The sequence below is a fragment of the Vulpes lagopus genome, chromosome 3, assembly GCF_018345385.1.
Source record: "Vulpes lagopus strain Blue_001 chromosome 3, ASM1834538v1, whole genome shotgun sequence".
Taxonomy (NCBI): Eukaryota; Metazoa; Chordata; class Mammalia; order Carnivora; family Canidae; genus Vulpes; species Vulpes lagopus.
Window position 1 is genome coordinate 6,337,487 of NC_054826.1, and position 12,071 is coordinate 6,349,557.

Below are 12,071 nucleotides of genomic sequence, written 5' to 3' on the forward strand. Positions count from 1 at the left end.
AGGATAATATTTTACTCAACTCTATTCAAATAAATTTGAAAATTGACTTCAAATTCTCAGAAAATATAAATTACCAGGAGAACATAAAATGTAAACAAACCAATTATCATGGTAGCATTTGAGAAAGCTGTCACACAGCTCCTCTCCAAAATAAAACAAGACTGATTTTTCACAAGTGCTTCTATCAAACCTTCAAGTTATAAATATTTCTAGTGTTAATTTAAATGTTTCCAAACAGAAAGGAAAAAAAATAAAAAGCTCCCTCTGTCAATTTCACCAACCTCCCTTTTTAAGGAGTTAACAGAATTTTTCTTTCCACATTCTTGACCTTCTTCAAACGCTTCCTAATTTTAGCAAAGGGCCAGGTGGATTGACGGTACCTGCCATGTTTTCTTTCTTTCTCTCTTTGTTAAGACAACACACATTTCCTTTGAGAAGAGCTTCTAACTGCTAAAGCTACAAGCAGAGCCCTTTCATAATTACAGCTCTCGCGACCTGGTAGTTCCCGGGACAGGGTTACAAAAGTGTATTTCAAAATCAGCTAAAACAAACCCACACCGAAAGGAAGGAGTGTTGGGATTAGTTTGGAAGGGAGAGCCACCGAGTTTAGCTGTCTCAGGAGCAGGCCTACCACTTTCTTGGAACTCTGGTGGGAGACAGCCAATGCCCACGGGAAGAAATGTCTTTGTGGAAGTTAGCTCCTTGGACAAGATTATTCACTCTTTAGAAAATACGTTAAAATAACAATTTCCCAGGGCGCCTGGGTGGCTCAGTCGGTTGGGCATCTGCCTTCGGCTCAGGTCATGATCCCAGCACCACCCCAGCCCTGCCTCGGGCTCCCTGCTCAGTGGGGAGTCTGCTTCTCCCTTTCCCAATCCCTGTCTCCCCTACTTGTACCCTCTTTCTCTTTCTCTCTCTCAGATAAATATATAAATATATATATATATATATATATATATATATTCTATATTGGGATTATATATATATATATTGGGATTATATATATATATAGGGATTATATATATAGGGATTATATATATATATTGGGATTATACATATATATTGGGATTATATATATATATAGGGATTATATATATAGGGATTATATATATATATTGGGATTATACATATATATTGGGATTATATATATATATATATATGTATATATATATATTGGGATTTGTTATCCTTTAAAATATATTTTAAAGGATAACAAATCCCAATCGGTGGAGTACATGGTATGGCACTGGTTTCACAGGTTGCTCATGGCATCCTGGGCTCAGCAGTTGTTAGTATTTGCGTACTTTGGATTGCTTCCCGTGGCTTCCCTCATCTCTGTTGGAAGACTGACTGGAACCCCTGTGAAAACTGAGGGCTGGAGTGTATAGAAATACTGTGCCTTAGGACACGTAGATTGGCAATAGGTACATCTGGCTTGGATGCCCCAAAACCATGAAGCCAAGGAAAGATTCAGTCTGTAGAACCACCTACAATTGTCACTACTGAATTGAGCTCCATCCTCCTTTTCCCATCTACTCTTCTGGACAGAACTGACCTCTGTTATAAATTCTTACAATTCCCTTTCTTCCTCTTTAAGTGGTTAAGTCAATCCATTTTTCTTGCAACTAATGTCTAAAATCAGCTCATTCGTTGTGTAAATTAAAATATAAAGTGGCCTGTCATGAATCAGTTGACTTTTATTCTACATAAAATATTTATAGTGATTACTCTATAATTTTCAGTTTTACCTACCAGATATATATATTCACTTTTGTGATTCAACCCTGCCTATCTGAAAGCAAATATAATTTAAGTACTGCTGGGATGCTTGGGTGGCTCAGTGGTTGAGCGTCTGCCTTCGGCTCAGGTCATGATCCTGGGGTCCTGGGATCGAGTCCCACGTCGGGCTCCCAGTAGGGAGCCTACTTCTCCCTCTGCCTGTGTCTCTGCCTCTCTCTGTGTCACTCATGAATAAGTAAATAAAATCTTTAAAAAAAAAATTTAAGTGCTGCTAAAGAGGAGGGAATGAAGGATAAGGCCTGAATCTTAGCTGACAATACATGCTAGAGTATTTATCTGATTTTGTTTTTATTGTGGCAAAATATAATATAAAATTTACTCTTTTAAACTTTTTAAGCATAAATTCTGTGATATTAAGTACATTGACATTGTCGTGCAGTCGTCATTACCATCCATCTTCAATACTGGGATAGAGATTTTAAGTGAATAAATTCAAAAGTTCATTGACCTACTTAACCTTTTTTGAGAGGCAGAGAGATAAGAAAAATATCTTAAATTTTTATAAGAATAGCCCCTCACACTTTAAGCCTTAAATCGTCCTAACAATCAACCAGAGTTAACCCTACCATTATGATAAAGTAGCTGAAAATAGATATTTTTTTTTGGAACGACCATTGCACCACTGGCAAAAGTAGCGATTATACAGATATGATCAGAAATAACATAACACCTTACAATTTAGGTTTCATACATAAATATTAATTATAGAAAAAATTCAAAAATTTCAAACAAAATGTATGAAATGACTCATTCTTTCTGCAGATGGTTTCTACTTCAAGGTGAAGCGCTGCCAAGACACATATAAAATTTTAAAATAAAAATCAGTATATATAATTTCAAAGTTTTTTGAATCTTTGGCTGTTATTGATGAAATAAGAATTACAAAATGCCAGTTTTCATAGGCTTACATGGGTATATACGTATGTGTAATGTATATTTAGTATGCCATAACTTGGTAAGTTTTAGTGTCTGGCCTGAAATTCCAAGTTTTAAAAATAAATTCTTGATCTTTTTTGCTTCCCTTTATTCTACAGTATAACTTTTGTATTTTTAACCTGTAAATTACAACACCTCTATTTTCAATTTCACTTTAGAATCTTCGATATCTCGCTCTTCCTAAGAGTAAGTGTACCCCTGCATAACTAAACATTGTTTTTCATAAACCATAATTATAACGAGGAGCTCCTTTCTCATTGTTCAGTAGTTTTACGCAAATCATAGATCACGGTAGCTAGTGGCTTATGCATCGGTAGAAGGCCTGGAGTAGTAAAGGTCAGGGAGGCTGTGAGCAATACTGAAGTACAGGAGGTACAGATAACCTGTCTTTAAGGATTTCGGTTTCCTGACACAGTGAAATGAGTGTTTTTGCTGAGGACAGCAGGGAATTTTGGTAAAGCCCCAAGTTGGCTGTCAACAACATGCATGGGCCTGTTCTCAGCTTCTGCTGTTGAATGATGGCTTAGGATTCTCTTCCAACTTCCAAATCTTACATGACACTTTCTCAATAGAATCGAAACTGGAACCTTGCAAAGTGAGGCACTCTGAGACATTTTGAGCCGAGCTTCTCCGCGAAGATGAAAGAATGAATGTAGAAAATACGGAATTGGTAAAGGACGTGCAGGAAGTATCTTTCTAAGAGAACTAGAAGAGGAAGGCACCTCAGAGTTAAGATCTAAAAACCCTTTCCTGAGCCTTCAAAACAGTGAAACACAACCTTAGATTGTCCCTCAACTTCCCTGAATTGCCCATTTGGTTGATAGTTGAGGAACGAACAGTTATTTTATGAGCTCAAAACAAAACTCTTAGTAAATGGCAGGATACATCACAAGATTGAGAATGCAGGGGCCTCCGACACTACCTGGAGGTAGGGAAGAGGAATGTGTGTTATGGGACCATCCCACAGGTCTCCAGGACAGCGTGCAAGCGGCCGTATGGAACGTCCACCAAATGAGTAATGGTTCAAATATGATTCCGACACTGAGGCCGAGTTTGCCCAGTGAGAATTAAGAAGAATTAAGAGAATCAAGAAGCCAAGTGAGAATTAGTTCCCGTTACATTCAGCTCCGTAATGATCTGTCTGATTTGTACCTGCAGGACTTGGAAGCACCTGGCCAGCCTCAATCCGTATTCAATGAGATACACTTTTGGGATAAGAAAATCAGGAATGGGGGATCACTGGGTGGCTCAGCAGTTTAGCACCTGCCTTTGGTTCAGGATGTGATCCTGGGGTCCTGGGATTGAGTCCCACGTCGGGCTCCCTGCATGGGGCCTGCTTCTCCCTCTGCCTGTGTCTCTGTCTCTGTCTCTCTCTCCCTCTTTCTCTGTGTCTCATGAATAAATAAATAAAAATCTAAAAAAATTAGGAATGTTGGAAACAATTTTGTTGATTATTCCTTTATTTATTATTCCTTATCAGGTGGTATAAGAACTTAAATCCTTTCACTGGCCTTACCTGGGAAGACAGACTAAATATGTATTATTATTGTTACTCTGCATGAAGTAGAGACAGTCATTTAGAATCAGGGTCAACGAGAATTTTACACGGCGGCGGTGATGTTCCAGAAGCCACAGACTGCTGTGCATGTTCATTTAATTCATTCACCCTCAAGGACAATACATAGAGCATAACAGGAATGCGTGTGTATGTGCCTGATTGCACATGTGTGTGTGTGAATGCAAGTGTGTTTGTACCCGGGCTTGCGTTACTAACCGTCTGCCAACTCCTCCCTCTACTCCTCTGCTGTTAAGACTCCTGAGACTAGAACAAATTGTCGTATTTATTTTCAACACCTATTGATATTGTAGCTATTTCCATCTTACATTCTAAGCATAAATTTGTGCTTAAATTGGAGCCTCTGGCTTGCTCTTTTAGTGAAACATATAATTTAATATATCATAAGTCCCATTATTCTTAACAACTTATATTTGTTTAATTTTCACTTGAATCTCTACAGATTTTGAAAATTAACTATATCCCAAATATTCTTTTTTTTTTTTGAGAGAGAGAGAGAGAGAGAAAGAGAGAGAGAGAGAGAGAGAGAGAACAAGTGGGGGGGAGGGAGAGACATAGAAAACCACAGACTTCCTGCTGAGCATGGAGCCCATTGGGGTCTCACTTTCCCATGACCTGAAGTCACAACTTTAGCCAAAGCCAAGAGTCAGACACCTGACTCAGCCACCCAGGTGTCCTCCCAATATTCTTATGACTTCCTTAATATTTGAGAACCAGTAGGCCTCATCTACTATTCAGATAGTACCATCTTGGGTCATAACTACTGGTTGTTACTCTATATTAGTTTGGCTCAAAACTGATGCTGGGATAGGGGGCCCGTGTGCCCAGTTTTACTGACAAGAGCTCGGAGTACCTCTACGGAAGTGAGGAAGGCATGAAATGAGGCTGACAGAGCAAGAAGCTCACCTGTGAAGCCGGAAGCCCCGGTGCTGAGGTGACTTTTCTAAGATGTGCTAAATTGAGGCAAGGAGGCAAGCCCTCGGCATCCCTATGTCAGGTAATCACTGGCAGCAGGCTTCTCCAACTTGGGGGAAAGCATTAGCCTAGAAGGCTGGTTTTCCTACGCGGGCCTGCTTTCAAGGTCAGCTTTGGGGTGACATCTCAGAACCTGGATATCAGGGCAGGTTCCATCATCCCAAGTGACACAAGTGGTTCACTGAGGCCAAACTATGCAGACCATATGGTTTATGCTCAACACCAGCTTTTCCTTAGGGAGTCTGAAATTTTACCATGTGCCATGCAGAGGGTGCCTACCTGACCAATGCCCAATAAAAACCCTGGGCCTCTGATTTCTGATAATCTTCCCTAGGAGACAACATTTTATACATGTTGTCATAATTCCTTGCTGGGGGAATTAAGTGAGCACCTCTGGCAAAAGACTTTTAAAAGTGTCTGGTTACCTCTGCACTTTACTCCATGTGCCTTTTCCATTTGCTGATTTTGCTTTGTATTGTGTGTGTGTGTGTGTGTGTGTGTGTGTGTGTGTGTGATAAGTTGTAGTTGTGAGTACGACTCCACCCAGAGTCGTGTGAATCTTCTTAATGAATCATCAAGCTTGGGGGTGGTCCTCAGGACCACCAGCATGCCACAGGGGAGAGCTTAAACTTTTACAAGGCAGTTCCTTGTGGGAGGGGGCAATTCCTAGTGAAAAGACAGCTTTGAACCATTTGCAGCCATATCTCCAGGTTCATGGGCATTAGTTTGTTATATTCACAGAGGGGGTACGGATGGAAAACCATTGTGCCCAATAGTGTGAATACCTGGACCACTGAGCTCTGTATGATTATTTTTTAATCAATTGTGTTCCATCTGGGAATCTCATCTCCAGAATTTTGATTATGCTTGTTCCCGGAGCACTAGTAAGATCAGGATAATAGGATGGAACTACAGCCTCTACTTCTATAGCTGAACTCAGGAGCATAACTGAGTTGGACCATTCCTCCTCACTCCTTTTCTCAAGGATCCTCAAACTTTGCCAGCACTTTTGCTTATCTATACAGTTTTCCTGGTGGAGAACACCCAGGATTTACTTGTAAGAGTCCCAGCTTACCTGATACCAAGCCTTTCTCAAATAGTATCTCCTGTCATATCCATTTATCTTTAAAATTGGGATCACCAAGAGATTCACTGATTTGGAACATCACCTGAGACCCAAACCTATTCTTCTTTGCTCCTGTTATGTAATATCGATGCTACCTTCTCCTTATGACCAGGATAAATTACCCACGTCACTAAGACAACTTTTCATCTATCTGCTGGTCTTTTGAAGTGAAGAGGCTGAAGTGACAGGGCATAAGATGCAACTTGAAACTCTGTGGAACTCCTACCGGATATCCCGTATAAGGCATTAGCCTTTGGGGAACCAAGATCCTTGTTTCGCAGAGCCCAAAACTAAGGAGTGAAAAGCACAAATAACTCAAATGGGTGACTGGAAGTTATGGTACATGCAGCCTCTATTACTTTCATCCTTTGTTTCCCAGATCTCTATATTACACCTCTCACAGGTACTGAGACATATGCTATGTGTTGACTTAGGGTATATTCAACATCCTAGAAGATGGTACTCATGGTACCAGTGATCCATTTCTATCACCTACTTCAACTGTATCTTTAAGCCTCTATTCCGTCAGGCTGGCAATTTCTGGGTGGATCAATAGGGTGAAACTTGTGGATCCCACGTTCCTGGCCAGCTGCCACTGCTCCTTTAATGTAAACTGGATCTCTTGTTCCTAGGCAATGTTATTGTGAGATTTTGTGTCAGTGGATTCAAGACTTTAAATATTCTTGTGGTTCTTCTGGCCATGGCCCTACGGTAAGAAAGAAAACCTATTCTGGGAATATATGCCAATTCCAGTCAAGGTGAATTGATGCTGCTTTTAGAGTGGAAGAAGTGAAATATATTAAAATGACTGTAAATTTTCATTGAAGGATGGTCTCATAATGGAAGCTTGATACTGGTCCCTGTTGCTGATGGATGAGACATGTGGCATTAGATGAGACAACTGGCAACTCATACATTATGTCTTGGCATAGTATCTATCTTTGCCACCAAATATTCTCCATTCGTGTGCCCATTGTTTCAACCCTGGGCTGGCCAGTGACAGCAGTGATTGGAGTCAGTGGACTAAGTCATCGTATCCACCTGATTGTTTAGTTGTGGATACTCCCTAATAGCATCAGGCATGATACAGAGATCTTTATAGTGCATGTTCATTATCTATACATGTCTCTTTCTCAGGAATTATGTCAGTGATCTTCCAATGTGCCAACCTTGAAGAGACAATTATATGGTATAACAAGAAAGTGCTTAGCACATGGGGCCAGGGTCCTGGAGTCAATGCCAGAACTATCCTGAAATGTAGACACAGAAAGAAAGAAAGAAAGAAAGAAAGAAAGAAAGAAAGAAAGAAAGAGAAAAAGAAAGAAAGAAAGAAAGAAAGAAAGAAAGAAAGAAAGAAAGAAAGAAAGAAAGAAAGAAAGAAAGAAAGAAAGGAAGGAAGGAAGAAAAATTCTGCTTAGAACCCTAAAGCATTGAATGGAGACAAAAAGAAACAACTGATAAAGGTGTTGTCATATGGGAGACAATATGGAGAATATAGAGAAAAGTCTCAATACGAGTTGCTGAGACTTTTCTGTGTGTCAGGCAGTAAGAAAGGTGAAGAATTGATAATGAGTAACTTATATATAACTTATGTTGATAAGAGTAATCTTTTTTTTCTGTTGGAGAGAAATATATTTTCAAAAAAAGAAAATTTCAGTGTGTACCAGGTGGTGTCAGGAATTATACATTTCTGTTGTTATAGAAAACTATGTTCTCCACCCACTCTGTTGACTTTTCTTTTCTTTTTTTTTTTTTAATTTTTGCCATATGTCTTTTTCAAGCAAGTTGGTGACTGAACAGGGAAACAAACTATAAGAAATTTTGAATTTTGGGGTGCCTGGGTGACTCAGCAGTTGAGGATCTGGCTTTGGCTCAGGTCGTAATCCCGGGGTCCTGGAATCAAGTCCCACATTGGACTCCCTGCAGGGAGCCTGCTTCTCCCTCTGCCTGTGTCTCTGCCTTTCTCTCCCTCTCTCTCTCTGTGTCTCTCATGAATAAATAAAATATTTTTAAAAATAATTTTTTTAATTTTTAATTTGATGTGATGAAGTATAACTACGGCTACTCAGCCATAAGGGATAGTTTATTATTTCTTCATATTAAAAAAAAGAAATTTTGAATTTTTAATTTGATGTGATGAAGTATAATTATGGCTGCTCAGCCATGATATAAGGGGTAGTTTATTATTTCTCCACTTTTATGTAATCTCTTTAGAGGAAAATTGTATCCTCTTTGGAAAATAGTTTTTTGGTATTGATACTTATTGTTTGTAATTTGTATACCTCCTGTAATCTTGATGATATAAAAATGATAGCTTTTCTCTTTCTGTTTGTTTTATCTTTGTCAACTTTCCGAATTATAAATTATGGAAGGCGTCTATGATGCACAGTCTTATGGATGCCATCCATAACTATTTTTCTTTCTACTACATTTGAGATAATACTACCATTTTATATAATACCCATACCATTTTTATGGTTTCTACTTCTGTGTTCTGAAACTTGATCCTTAGTACACATTATACTCACTATAAGCTACTATTCCCTCCATAAAAACTAAGAAAATTGATTCAACTGTGAATGTAGATTTCTTTACATTGAGTATATAGTATAAATATTTGTTGAATATTTGGAAATGTGACCTATGAAAGTCATAAAACTTAATTGCTTTTTATATTAGTATTTAAACTTAATTATTTTAAATTTAACACTTTAGATTAGTGGTTCTCAACTAAGGTAACTCCCACGTGTGTACACACTCATTCATGTACCCACACATACCACACACAAACATGTCCAAAGACGTGTGGCAATAGCTGGAGATGTTTCAAATTACCACAAATGAGATGGGTGCTGCTGGAATCTAGCCTGTAAATGCAAAGGATACAACTAAGCATCCTACAATGCAGAGGGTAGTCCCCACAAGAATTATGCAGTACAAAATAGCAACAGTGCTAAGGTTGAGAGTGTCTTAGGTGTTTTGTTTTAGATGGTCTTTTTTATTAAAACAATAAAATTTAATTGTAAACGAGACTTTAATAGAATTAGTAAATGAACCTTGATAATAGTCTTGCTATTGGTAAGATAGGTTATTATTATTTTTTTAGCTCTTGTTTTGTTTTGTTTTGTTTTTATATCTTTTAAAACTACTGCTTTCACACTATTCTGAGGTCATTCTGCTAATACTAAGAAACTTCATTTCCATACCATATTCCAATTTGGCTTGTGAATAATATACAGAATGTTGGAAAATATATACCACTCTTTTTTGAAATTCAAATTTCTCATTAATTAAAAAATGTACTAGAATAAATATTGCATTGAATCATTTAACTTTAATTTCCTTTTTTATTCCTACTATCTTAACATTTAAGTTTTATTTTCCAGGGGATCCCTGGGTGGCGCAGCGGTTTGGCGCCTGCCTTTGGCCCAGGGCGCGATCCTGGAGACCCGGGATCGAATCCCACATCAGGCTCCCGGTGCATGGAGCCTGCTTCTCCCTCCGCCTGTGTCTCTGCCTCTCTCTCTCTCTCTGTAACTATCATAAATAAATAAAAAATTTAAAAAAAAAAAAAAAAGTTTTATTTTCCAGTGTGTTGTTCCCATTTTTGAAGTACTAGGAACATGTATTATCAATGCCTGTGTGATAAACACTACATTCAGACTAATTTATAGTATTTTAATACAGTATAGTCGGATAAACCAGATATTAAAATAAAAACATGCAATAAATCAATAAATCATCCCATTAGGGTAGTAAGCATAATAGAGAGTTCGGAAGTGTATTGGGTATTATCTGAGCTCATAAGAAGGATAGAATGTTGGTAAGCTTGTAAAACACCTGAAAGTAGAGATTGACTTAATTTGAAAGTGACAAGGAAAATTTCCCCTGAGTTGTGAAAATTGTTTTCCATTTGAGGGTCAGTATGCAAAATTTCAGTTTGACTAATTCTTATCTTTAAATAGTTCCTACCTAGACTTTCTCCTGAATTAATTCCTTCTTTATTCTTTACCTCAGAACAAAGATCATATTTATAAATTGTATTAAATTGTCCACATTTCATCTGATACTATATCAGATTAAGTTCTTCGTAAACATTGTGGTGAACTTTTTCTTAACAGATACGAGTAAACATTTTCTTTGTTTACACCTGAGAAATATATGTCATAAACATATTTCCGTTTTTTTTATAAAGCAGAAAATTTTAAATCACTAAACTAATGCTAGAAAAGCATATTTTTTCCCTCTAGATACAGAGAAATGTTGATAAATATGTAAAAATAAGTTCTGGCCATATAAACACTGTAATAGATTCTGGTTAATTTCTATGTTTTCATGTGAGGACCTCTGGCAAAAAGGAAATACAATTTTAAAAATTTACAGAAATACCCTGTCCATTTATCTTGTAAAGGTTCCTATACTACGTAAGTTGGTATTTTAAATAATGTTACTATTTTTTTTTTAAGTTTTTTAGAAGGAGGGAGAGGGACAGAAGAGAGAAAGAATCTTAAGCAGGCTCCATGCCCAGCGTGGATTCCAGACGTGGGGCTCAATCACATGATTCTGAGATTGTGACCTGAGCCAAATCAACAGTCAGAGGCATAACTTACTGAGCCACCCAGGGGCCCCATTAAGTGATGTTATTATGCAAAGTTCTATGAGCAGAAGTTTTATGATCAATACCAATCAATAATAATTGACCAATTACAATAAAATTTTAGACAAATAGCCGTTACCTGGTTGAAATGGAACCATAATTCCTAAGTTTTACTTAAGAAAAATAATTAAAAATGAATGATTGCACTGGACTATCATTTTTATGAAACCATGAGTTAGCTATTCCATTATTTATACCCAAAATTATTTTAACTATCAGACCAAATATTGTATCTTAAAAATGTGACAAAATCGTAGTCAATTGTACACGGAAGACATAAAAGAGAAAAATGTCTCAGTGAATGTATGACTTAAAATATAAAGTGTATATTAAAGGAAGAGCAGTATTGGCTTACAGGGAGAATTCATGGCCTATTTTATGCCTATTTTTTATCATTTTTTCTCTTTACCTATTCTTTCACTGGATCAGAGTCAATGCAAAGGATAACAGAGTAATACAGACCAAGTTAGGTATGAGAGTTGGAAGAATTCTGTGAGGGGAAATAAAGTTTGAGTCTGAAACTTTGATGCATGTCTTGCTATAAAGGTTGCAGAGGTAAGAGTTGCCAAATTTCTCATCTTTTCCCATTCCAGGAAGGCCTGGGTGGACAGTCAAACATGCTCTGCCCTGGACATTGGAAGCAATTCTTGTACTCACTAAGAACTTGTTTTTCCTGAATGGAAGATATTGTGGAAAGTTGGGGACTGGGTTTGGAGCCAGGTGAGAAAGGGGACAGATGAATTAAATTATACTGCATCTGTTCTACTTCTAGGCTTACTTCTAGCCTTGGAAAAGGGATTTCTTGACCTAGGTCACCAGTGTTTTGGATTTAGGGGAGAAGGCCCATTTTTTTGTTTGAACTTAAGTCAGTATTAGTTGTGTATTCCATTATTTGTTGTGCCTATATTTGCCTCAGAAATTTGAAGTGACAGGAAACTAAGAACCAAATTCAAAGAGAGTTAGCAGCATTTTACAACCCTGCCTATCCTACACCTTCTTTT